The 12,809-nt window shown below is 33.8% G+C and overlaps 1 long non-coding RNA gene across 1 annotated transcript; it reads left to right on the top strand.

The window, feature by feature from the left end:
• The first annotated feature begins 1,007 nt into the window (after window positions 1-1,007).
• LOC107151146 lies at window positions 1,008-11,900 on the top strand. Its single transcript, XR_001504669.2, has 6 exons — window positions 1,008-5,323; window positions 6,129-6,257; window positions 6,555-6,646; window positions 10,598-10,676; window positions 11,254-11,350; window positions 11,890-11,900. It is a non-coding gene; the product is annotated as an uncharacterized LOC107151146 (long non-coding RNA).
• The last annotated feature ends 909 nt before the right edge of the window (window positions 11,901-12,809 follow it).

Raw genomic sequence — 12,809 nt, 5'->3', positions numbered from 1 at the left:
TCTTCTGTGTACTATTAATTTTTCTGAAAATCTTTATAAAACTGTCACTATACATCCATAATTAAGTAGATTGCAGTATTAGGACTGTGCTATTTGGTTACTCTTTATTTCATTTGTTGGTCTGGAAAGAAAATTGCCTATTTTCAAGTCAATGCATAAATGTCTCCAAAAAAATGCAATTTGTTTCTAGAGTCCTAACTATTTCTTGACATACACTTTCAATTTTCTTTGTTAAAATTTTAGACTCACTTCTACCATGTATGTTTTTAATTGAAATGAAATCTTTCAGTTTGAAGGCTTTTCTGATTCCTTTAAGCTCTGATATAATTTCATGTGCTAGTTCTTTGAAATTCATCCCTTTATTTCCTCGCCACCCTGTAATTTTTGTTGTCAAATGTTGGCCTTCTTGGCTTAAAACTTTGTTTTTTCCTTCATATTTACTTTCCCCCCTATGTTCTTGACAGTTTCCTTTACTTTATCTTCCATTATTTCTTTCTGTTATTTCCCCCAGCAGTATTATTTTTAAGTTCTGGAATCTTTCATGTTCTTGATGCATTTTGTCTTTGAATTTTTCTAGGGAGTTTGAACAGGTTGAGTATTCCATATCTGAAATGCTTGGAACAAGAATTGTTTCAGATTTCTGAGTTTAAGATTTTTTTAATATTTGCGTGAGTTTACTGTGTTATCTTAGGAAAGAGACCTAAGTTTAAACACAAAATTCATTTATGTTTCATATACACCTTGTACACATAGCCTGGAGGTAATTTGATATAATATTTTAAGTAATCTTGTGTTTTATGGTGTGGAATTTTCCATTTGTGGCATAATGCCAGTGCTATGAATGTTTTGGATTTTGAAGCACTTTGGATTTTAGATTTTCAAACTGTGGAATGCTCAACCTGTGGTAGGATATTTTTAGATGGACCCAATATCTTTATGTTTATTTATTTATTTTTATGTGGTTCTGAGGATCGAACCCAGGGCCTCACACATATGAGGCAAGCACTTTACCACTGAGCTACAACCTCAGCCCTGTGGTATGATATTTTTAAAACTTAACATCTGTTCCCTGATTTTTCTATTTTTTGTGTTTCTTAGTTTTTCAGTTTTATACTTCATCTTTTGCCAAGTGTCTCATGAGTCTTAATAATTTGTTAATTCCTTCAGTGGATATTTAATAAGTAACAGGTATGTACCAAACTGCTTTTGGTATTGGGGACATGGTAGTGATTAAGAGAGAGAATCCCTGTTTTAGTTTGGGGGAGGGAGTGGTATGTAGAATAAGCAATGATTAAAATAAGTATGTTATATAGCATATTAAAAAGTATGAGTTTTGTGCAAAAAAAAAATCTAGGAAGGAAATAATTATTAATGGAAGAGTTGCAATTTAAAATAGGGCGTCTGGGGAGACCTCACTGAGAAGGTGACCTTTGAATAAACATTAAAGATGGTAAGAGAGGGAGCTGTGTAGAAATCTGATGGAAAAGCATTATGGATAAAACAAAACAAGAAATATAGAGACCAGAGGTGAGATCACATCTGTGTGGTTAGAGTGGAGTGGTGAGAGGAAAAGTAGTTGAGATGAAGTCAAATAAATTAGGGAATGTCAGAGTATATCTGGCCTTATAGGCCTTTGTGAGGATTGGTTTTTACATCAAATGTAATAGATGTAAAGGGTAGAATAGTGATATGGTTCAGTTTGTTAGTTCTCTAGCTGTTGGTTTAGAATAAAAGTGGGCTGTGCAGTAAAGGTAGAAGCATTGGCCTTAGGAAGTGATTGTAATAATACTGAGAAATGATGGTTTGGGATCAGAAATGGAGATGGTGGGAAGTGGACAGATTCTGGGTCTGATTTGAAGCTGAGCAGTGCATCTACTGATGTAGCTGGATGGGTGTGTAAGAGGTAGAAGAGTTAAAGATAACTTCCACTGTTTTCAATTTGAGCAGCCTGCAGGAGGGAGTTGCCATTAGTGAGGTAAGAAAGGCTTTAAGGGGAATAGGTCAGAGTGGGGGAGATAGGAGCTCATCTGTAACTGATACTTTGATGTCCATTAGACATTTAAGTAGCAATACTGAGTGGGCAGCTAGACAAATAAGCAGGATAGTAGTCTACACTAGAGATAAAGAATTTGAGGTATAGGTACTATTTAAAGCCATAAATTGGATACGATTATCTAGGAAGTTTAGATTGAGAAGGGAAGAAACTGGAGTACTGAATTCTGGAGTCCTTTAATGATAAAATATTAGGACGATAAGGAGTAACCAGCAGAGGGCACTCAAAGGAACTGCTAGAGAGGCAGGAAAATTAGATGAGTGTGATATTCTAGAAGGCAAGGGGGGGTGTTTTAAGAAAAGGGAGTTGTTGGCTATGTGTTTTGCAGTGGTGAGTTTTATAGAATGTGGAGGTTATTAGTTAACTCTGGAAACAATTTCTGTTTAGTGGTGATGTTAAAGATGTGCTTTAAGTGGAAGTGAAAGAAAGGGAGAAGGAATTGGAGGCAGTAGATATAGATAGTTCTTTTGAGATTTGCTGCAGAAGGACTCAAAGAAATGGAGCAGCGATTGGAGAGGGGAATTGAGGAAGAGGAAGGAATTAGGGAAAATAAAAGATGTAAGATGTGAAACAGTATAATTGTAAGCTCTGGAAATGATAATATACAAAGGGGGATTTTTGTTGAGCTGCAAGGAAACAATAATTGGCTGGAGGTGCCCTTTAAGAGTAGAAAGAGAGAAAATATAACAGATAGTGGAAGAATACATTTGTTTGTTCTTTCATTATCTAGTACTTACTCTTATGGGAACAGTTTTGGAAGCCTGGAACATCTAATGGGACATTCTAGGTGTTGATGTTGTTAGTAACATAGGCAGTTCATCTGTGGTAACAGGAAAGATGTTGGTAAGTGGGAGCTTCTGGAAATTTTCTTCTAAAAAAACAGAAGCATGGGCCGTAGCTATGAGGGAAGAGCTATTAGATGTTTGAAGAGAGGAGAAGATTTAAAATAGTCCTAGGAAAGTAGAAGAGGGAATGTATTAGAACAATGTTGTATGGGTGCTGGGCATTATTGACAGTTACTGTTGATGATGCATAGAGCAGGCAAAGCATTTTTCATAAACTAAATTATGATTTAGCCTAGTCATTATAGTGAAGTTAAATAGGTACCAAGGGAATTGAGAATGTATGCATGGGAATAATTTTGATGATTGGTTTGGAAAGGAAATGAGTAGATGAAGACTATGAGAGGTAGTGAAAGAGTCATAAGATGAATGGATTTTCTGGTGTTGGATTGAAAGATTTTTGGTGCCTAGGAATAGAGGTAATGAGCTAGAGAGAAGTGGTAGTCAGTGACTAGGATGTTTGGAATTAAGATCTTAGAGAAGTTGTAGTTATTGGTGATAAAGGGAAATAATACTAGAGATAGGAAGGAAAAAAAGATCCTGGGGGAATAGAACTTAAAGAATGGAGGAGTTAGGGTGTATGGACATAGAAATTGCTAAATATTAATATTGTTGGAAAGACTAACAGTGATCCAGGAGAAATTTCTCAAATCGTTGAGAAATGAGAGCAAGCAGTATAACGATTAACAGATAACTATACCAAAAAGAGTGTTAAGTGGTAGAGTTTGATGACTTTCGATTTAGTCTGTATTGAAGGAGAATGCAGGGAGAATGGTCTGGCATTAGCAACGAAGAGCAAAGAATACATCTGTCTTGCTTCTGGTCTAATGATAGGAAGAGAATGGAAAAAAAAAATCAGTCAATATTTTCATCAGCTATAGGGAGCAATGTAATTAGGGGATTTAGAAGTTGAAAGGAATGTTCAGGAAAATGGTTGAGGACTTAGGAGGTTTTGTTATTAGCAAGTATTGGGTTCTACAGAGTACAGTGAAAGGGTTACAGGATCTGAGAGGAAATGTTAGATGAGGACAGAATAGGATGTATGTGGAACCATATGAAAATCAGAGTATGGGAAATGAGGGGTGACTGAGGTGTCTGGGACTGTGGTACAGTAGGATGAAAAGGCCCAGTAAGATTGATGAGTTGTGGTTGTTTAAGGACAGTTAGTGTGGTGATGCTGGGTTTCGGAATGCTGAGGTGGCTAACAAGGACCCTATCTCCATTCCATAGAGGGAGACTGTAGGAATAGTAATCTGCTTATTACTTAGTACCTGGCAGCTTGTTAACTGCTAGGTTTGTTTTAGAGGAGCCAGTTATATGAGGAAGGTTTTACTCTGTAGTCCTGCATCTACACTTGCTAGATTTGTTCTCATCAGACAGTACTTGATAAAATTATAAGTCTGCTTTCTCATACCTTCCAGATCTGTTATATACAGCACAGATTTTTCCATAGATCAATATGTATCATAACATTCATTAAACAAATCCACTTGGATATCTTAGATATGCCATGAATTTAAATGTCTGAAGCTAAGTGCAACGTTTTTTCCAATTAAAACTGTTATTTGTGTCAGAAAATTTGTGCTACCTCGTTGCCCAAGTTGGATACTTGGTAATCATTCTAAAGCTTGTTCTCTTCCTCTTTGCCAAATTCACTTACTAAATTCTGTGGATTTTATCCCTTGAGTAGCTCTTGCATTTTCTTCTTATTTCTAATTCTTCTCAGTTAAAGTTATCTACAACTCTTGCTCAGATTATTGCAACATCCTACATTCTTGTTCTCCCACTCACCTTATTCCCAAACCCCACCTCTAGTTATATTCAGTTACTCAAATATAGTGAATTGTTTTTGGCCCCTGAAAGTACTACAGATTTGGCAGTGAGTTAGATTGGGAAGTGAGTTACAGTGGTGGATTCAGTATTTAATGCATGAAACTTCTTTTAATGAATGTCGTTTAAAAAAAAAAAAGCTACAGACTTTATGAGAGAATAATTGAAGTGGAAACTTTTATTCATGGATTTTCTCCTAAGTAATGTGGCCACCAATTCTTTGCTTTCTTTTAAAAAATGTAATTTCCATTAGATCAGTACACTTACGAGGAAATGATTTTTCCTATGCAGATAACTTTCTTTCTTGGATTGTATCAATTGCACTAATACAGCCATTAGTTTGTCCTTTTATTTACTGCTATTGTTACCATACCCCGATGATGAAACTTTTTTTATAGTAATGCTAATCACAGATTCTTTAAAACTTTTTATGAAGTCTGTTTATTAATGAGTTATTATTTCTTTTTTTTCCTTCAGGTAGGAACTTATGTTTCTTTTTGTATATGTTTTGTTGAAGGTACGCCTTGTAGATGCAGGCTTTGTTTGGACCGAGCCCCATTCTAAAAGACTTAAAGTTAAATTGACTATTCAAAAAGAGGTAAGTAATACATTATTTTTTAAACATGGTTAAAATGCAGGAAATGACAATGAGGGTGTAGCAAGTTATTTTATATCTTAAACAGCATAAAAGGAAAAGTGTATTTTTAGTTTTAGTCCTTTGTTTTACTTTGATCATCTGTACAAATGATTGGTCACTAATAAGAGCAGCTGTTGCTCATTATTAGTGGTTTAAATAATTTGTCAGAAGAACTAAAGTAAAAACATGGGCTAAGGTAATGATTCTCAAACTTGGCTGATCATCATAATGACTCACAGTAACTAAATCACAATCTCTGGATGTGAGGACCTGGAATCTATATATATCTTTCTTTCCTCTTTAACCCTAACCCTAACCTAACCCTAACCCTAACCCTCAACCCTGTCTGTATAGCTAAAAAGCTCAGGTGAGTTTTGATTTGTTATGCTGGGAAACTATTAATTAAAGAATAATTTCCTTTTATGAATTTTCCTTGTCTTATTTTCCTTCTAAGTGTGAATTCTCTGTTTCCATTCAAAGAAAGTACACACTTACGTACACACGTGCACGTACACACATGTATACACATTCTTTAGAGAATGTCCTTACAGTCATTTCAACTAAAATGTTGATCTAATAAATCTTAAGAATTAAAACCTGCATATCTATCTTGAAGTAACTTTTTGTTTTTAAATTGACATATGGATATCCCCAAAACATCCATAAAAAATATTTTAAATTAATTATTAAAACATTTTGTAAAAAAGGTATTTATCATGAAACAGTACTGTAAGAATGAGGGAATGTAACTGTTTTTTTTCCCCAGGTGATGAATGGTGCTATACTTCAGCAAGTGTTTGTGCTGGATTATGTTGTTCAGTCCCAAATGTGCGGAGATTGCCACAGAGTAGAAGCCAAGGATTTCTGGAAGGCGGTGATTCAAGTCAGGCAAAAGGTAATGAGAAACAGATGAGTAAATTCTACATTGTATTTAATCTTTGTCAATTATGAACAGCTAGTAAAAAACCTCTTTTCCCTTCTTTCCAAGTTCTTTAAGCACCAGGAATTCTAGATCCCTGGAGCATTCACCTTTAGAAATAGATTATTCTTTTTACCTTTTAGGTAATCTTTAAAGGTTGTTTTTATTTGAAAAATCAATGTGCTATACCTATAGATGGTATATGTGTACCATATTTATAAGTGGCTTATTTTGGTGTTCAGTTTATTGATTAAATAATGCTTTTATATGTAGACTTCACACAAAAAAAACATTCTACTATCTGGAACAGTTGATTCTGAAATATGGAATGCATCAGAATACACTTCGTATCAAAGAGATTCATGGTGAGTTAAAATTTAAAAGAACTCTAATTTATATTAACCTACTTATCTTTACTGATAACATCTGGATTGGTACTATCCAAAAAACCTTTGTTAGGAAGAAAACAATCTTAGTTTTCTATCTGTACTCTCCAATATAGAAGTTACTAGCTACATGAGTATTTGAAAGATGGCTGGTGCAACTGAGGAGCTGAGTTTGGAATTTTCTTCTATTTTAATTTAAAATTACATTAAATTTATGTTTTTGGGGGGTGTAGAAAATCAATTTTATTCCACATTTTTTTAATCAGAGCATTTTAATTGTATGTAGTATTTGGGTTCATTTTGACAAAATTGTACATACAGGAAATATGATTTCAATCCCCATTCCCCTTATTTCCTCCTCTTCTCCCTCCCCCTTTTCTCCTTTCTTTACTGATCTTCCTTTTTATTTGTTTGTTTGTTTATTTAATTTACATGTGGCTAGTGGCTACTGTGTTGGATATCACATATCTAGAAGCATGATTGTTTTTCCTTGATGTTCTCCTTCTGTCCCAGTTCAAGACATTTATTAAGCATTTGAATTGTGATAGATGCCATTCAGGTTTCTTAGGACATAAAGATGAATGAATATTTATTTCTGCCCTCGGTAGGCTGCTTAACTTGGCCACTAGAAGAGTAAACCAGTAATATACATTAATGTAGTATAGAGGGTGATAGAAAATTATATTATTAAAATGTAAATTTAATAAGCCAGACTCATAGTCTAAATTTGTGAAATGTGGCTTAGTGAATACTTATTGTGGATAAGGTACCTTATTGGCTAGTCATCAGACAAAAATAATAACTTTTTCTATGTAACTTTTTTCTGGTAATTCTTTGGGGGATAGAGAGACTCAAATAGTCTGATTAAGGATGCAAAACCCTGTTATAGTTTATTGCCATGGTAGACATATCCTCACACAGAATTTTTAGTGGCAAAAGAATTGAATACATTTTCTAATTACTTTCTTTTTTTGGGGGAGGGGGGTACTGGGGATTGAACTCATGGATACTTGGCCTCTGAACCACATCCCCAGCCCTATTTTGTATTTTTATTTAGAGACAGGGTCTCACTGAGTTGCTTACTTGCTTAATACCTTGCTTTTGCTGAGCCTGGCTTTGAACTCGCAATCCTCCTTTTTCAGCCTCCCAAGCTGCTGGAACTACAGGCATGTGCCACTATGCCTGGCTATTTTATTCATTTTTAAATTGTGTTATTTATCTTCTTATTGAATTCTAAGTTCTTTAATATATTCTACATATAGGTGAAAGTTCCTTAACAGGTATATAATTTGTAAATACTTCCTGTGGGTTATCTTTTCACATTCTTTAGAGTAAACTTTAAAGCACAGAAGTTTTTAGTTTTGACATAGTCCAGTTTATTATTTTGTTACTTGATATTTTGATGTTATATATCTAAGAAAAATTTTGTCCAACCAATATCATGAAGATTGATTCCCATATTTTCCCCCAGATTTCATAGTTTTAGGTTATATTTATGTCTGATCAATTTTTTCGTTATTATTTATTCTAATTTGTTATACATCATGACAGAATGCAGTTCATTTCATATTACACACAGAGCACAGTTTTTCAAGTCACTGGTTGTGTGTGAAGTATTTTCACATCATTCCTGTTTCATACATGTACTGAGGGTAATGATGTCTAACTCATTCTACCATCATTCCTACCCCCTTGCTCTTCCCTTCTCCTCCCTCTTTTCCCTTTCTAAAGTTCCTCCATTCCTCCCTTGTCCCCTCCACCCCCTGTTATTACTTTCAAAACAAAAAGTGCCATAGGTTTAATAACCCTTCTTTTATAATCTAGAGAATATTTTTTCTGTTTATTCTTGGTTTGATTTAAATAATCTTTGGCTTGTTTCTTTATTTATAGTGTTATTTATAAAATAGCACTCAAAAAATTCCAGCATGGAAGTATATATAAAGGACCTCCACTTCATCTTTATCTACCTGTCATCCCTATATATAGCATTACTCCTTAAAATAAGATATGCTTTGTTTATAAATTGTGATAGCAATGGTTTTCCCTCAAGTGAGATCATTCTGTAATGTTCTATGACTTGCTGTCCTATTTAAGATATTTGGAAACTTCCCACAACTTTGCCTATAGTTCTGTTTCATTACTATGTGGTATTCCTTAATCAGTGTGTATTTTAATTTAATTATTTCTTCATTAATGGACTTACAAGTTAGTCTGTTATTTGCTGCTACAAGCAGACTGTAATATCCTTATATGTTTATCTTTGTACATATGTAGTGGGTTTCTTTGGGATTGACTTAAAGAATTAGAATTATTGGACAATATGCAAATGTTAAATTTTATATACACTAATAGATTGTCTTCCAAATTAATACCTTTTTTTTGGTACCAGGTACTTTTTTTTTGAACCCAGAGGCACTTACACTGAGCCATATCCCCAGCCCTTTTTATTTTGAGACAGGGTCTCACTAAGCTGCCTAGGGCCTTGCTAAGTTGTTGAGGCTGGTTTTGAACTTGTGATCCTCCTGCCTCCTGAGTTGCTGGGATTAGTTGTGTGCTGCACCTGGCTCATTTTCTTAATGGTGTCCTTTGAATTGTGGAAGTTTTGAATCTTGATGAAGTCCAATTTATCAAGTTTTTTTCTGTTATACTTTTGGTGTTGTGCTTAAGAACTGTTTGTCTAATTAAGTTCACAGAAATGTTCTCCTATGTTTTCTTTCATTAATTTTAGCTCTTATGTTTAGGCCTTTCCTCTTTTGAGTTCATTTTTGTGCAGGATGTGAAATAAGTGTGTAAATTTGTCTTTTCATGTAGATGTCTTTGTCCCAATTAAAAGACTATCCTTTCCTTTGTCAGAGATCTATTAACTAAATAGATCTCTGGTTTGTTTCTGGGATATTATTTGCTCCATTGATTTATATATCTGTCCTTATGCCAATACCACACTGTCTTGATTACTTAGTGTGAGTCCTATGAATTTGTTCATTTTCTTCAATCTTGTTTTAGCAATTATGGATAATTTTATTTTCCTATTTTGTTATTTACAAGAATGTCTCTTAATATTTCTTATTGGGTTTGCTTTTAGCTTTCCCTTTGCTGATAGTTTTTAATGTTATTGCATTATTAACAGATTAATATGATTTTAGCTGTCTGGGATTTATTGAAGCTTTTTTAAAAAAATGTACTTTCTTTTTTGCTTCTCAAGTCTCAGGATTCTGGTTATCTTCTTGGTAGCTTTTGTTATATAAATATTTGTTAAATTTGTTACATAAAATAATTCTCTCTCCTTTTTTTTTTTGTTCTAGGGATTGAAAACAAGGTCTTACAAAAGTTAGGAAAGCACTGTACCACTGAGTTACATCCCCAACATTTTTTCTTTTCTTTTTGGTTACTGGGGTTGAACTCAGAGGTGCTTTACCACTGAGCTACATTCCCAGCCATTTTTATTTAATATTTTGAGACAGAGTCTTGCTAAGTTGCTTTAGGGCTTTGGTAAATTGCTGAGGCTGTCCTCAAACTTTGCAACCCTCCTGCCTCTGCCCTGCAAATCACTGGGATTTCCCAGTGTATGCCACTATACTCAGCTTTTTCTTATTTTTTAATTTTTGGATAGGGTCTCATTAAGTTGCTCAGGCTGGCTTCAGACTTGCTGTCCTCCTGCCTTAGCTTCCCAAGTATCTGGGATTAATTGCATGCACTATCACACTGAGCTACTCTTTGTCCCTGCCCCCACAACCATCCTTTTTCCCCCTAGAATTAAAATTATCCATCTTGTTTTCATTTGTCTCTCCTTTTGCCAAATAAATTTTAAGTGACATTCCTAATATTTTAAATATTTTGATTTTGTGTATTATGGATTTGTGATAATAGTCACATTAACAGGAAAATCTGTTTTGCAGAAATATTTTCATAAAGCTTTTTTTTTTTTTAAAGATGGTCTGGATTTCTATTATTCCTCAAAACAACATGCTCAGAAGATGGTAGAATTTCTTCAGTGTACAGTTCCCTGTAGGTATGTTGTGAATCTAAATGTGACGTAAGTTCAAGGACCTGGAAATGGGTATAGGTTAAATATATTCGTTAAGAGATACATTTGCTAATGTGTATGTAAGAATTTCCTTTGGAGAGTTAGACCTAACTCTGTAGTGCTGAACCATTGATCAACTGTATTTAAATGAAAAGAGAAAGGAAAGATGGGTTAAGAGGGCTTTTAGTAAAGATTCATAGAGGAGGTAGTAATTACTCTCCAAAGATGGGGAAAATTTTCATAGTTGGAATTTATATCAAAAGGTGAGTTTACGATGAACAAAGACATGGTGATGGGCATTAGCATGGATTTTAACAGAGGCTATATAGAGTAGATGATCTGAGCCATTGACATGTTGTGGAGGTTTTAAGTAGAGAAGGTTGAAAGTCATCAGTATATAGTCATAGGTTTTGAAATATAAGTAGATGAAATTAGGCTTTACCATAGCAGGCATCAGGAAGCTGTTTAAGAACTTAGACAGTGATAATTGATTCAATGAAATTTGATACTCCTGAGTCTATGTAAGTAAAGACCTTTGCCTATTAACTTTTTTTCTTAATAGACACAAAGCATCACAAAGACTGATCTCTCAGGATATTCATAGTAACACATATAATTACAAAAGCACTTTTTCTGTGGAAATTGTTCCAATATGCAAGGTACATTTTTTCATTTAATTGATATCTTTAAGAGTACAGTAATTAATTGGTTGATATGTGATTCATAGTTCCTGGTTTCCTTCAGAGGTGGTCAAAAATTTAGACTTTCTTAAATGACTTCTGACACATTCAGCCTTGTTAAAAAAGATAAGGGTAATCATGCTTTTAATTATGAATTGACATGTCTTTCATTTTGGTGTATTAAGATGAAAGATCTGGTTGTGATTTTATAAGTTCCTATTCCTGAAAATTTGTGACCCTAGAGAATATATGGACAGCTCTATGAAACGTTGAATTAAAATAAATGACATTTTTAAACAAACAAGTGAGCCATTTTGTGGGACCTGTGCAAACAATTGGTAAGATAAATAATATTGTGGAAATGAGGTCACAGGATTATTTTTATTTGAAAAGATAATCTGAATAAAACATTTGGATTGTAGATTGTTATTTCATTTAGTTATAAGAAAATAAAACCTTCAAGAATATCAATGAATTAAAATTCAACAGTTATTGATTATCTTAGACTATATACTAAGGATAATGTAGCTAGAGGTTTCTACTATGTACGAACTTACATATCAGTATTAAATCATGTGTAATGGTTAACTGCTGTGATTTTTTTGTAACCGTTCTACATAAAGTTATTATTTAGATACTGTGGTATTTTTCATTTTATTCATGTCTATAAATGAAGTAAGCCCTATCATATTTGAAAATGAGGAAACAAGTGTGGTGAGCTTAGATGAGTTTCCCAAAATTTTATAACCACAAAATGATAAAACCAGGATTTATACCCAGGTCTGTGACTTTAAAACTTTTACCAGGAATGAAATGATATCCTAATATAGCATTGGCAGACTTTCTGTAAAGACCATTTAGTAAATATTTTCCATTTTTAGGATATATAATCTCTTGTTACTAGTCAGTTTTGCTGTTGTTGCATATCAGTATCCATGAATAACATGAAAGTGAATGGTCAGGGATATGTCCTAGCAAGGCTTTCCAAAAAACAAGCATGGGCCAAATTTATCCTGAGTGCCATTTTTTACTAACCCCTGGTTTAAAACTGAACCGAAAGCCAGGAAAATAGGAATTTAGTTAGGAAAACATAGTTACACCTGGGTATTAACTGCTTTGAGTGACTCATACAAGTATCTAGGGGAATGTGCAGTGTGAAGTACTGCTGTATTTTGTATCTATAGGGAATTGGTTCTGAATAAAACATTTGGGCCCCTGTAGTTCCTTATATAAAATGGTATAGTATTTGAATATAATCTATTCATATCCTCCTTTATACTTTAAAACCACTTCTAGATTACTTCTACCTAATATAATGTAAACACTGTGTGAACATTTGTCGTAGTGTATTGTTTAGGAAATGATGACAAGAAAAAAAAGTACATACATGTTCATTACAAGTGCAGTTTTTTAAAAAAATATTTTTGATTCTGCATTG

This window comes from Marmota marmota, unplaced genomic scaffold, assembly GCF_001458135.2.
Source record: "Marmota marmota marmota unplaced genomic scaffold, marMar, whole genome shotgun sequence".
NCBI classification, from domain to species: domain Eukaryota; kingdom Metazoa; phylum Chordata; class Mammalia; order Rodentia; family Sciuridae; genus Marmota; species Marmota marmota.
The sequence above is the reverse complement of the archived record's forward strand: the minus strand, read 5'-3'. Positions and strand labels throughout refer to the sequence as shown.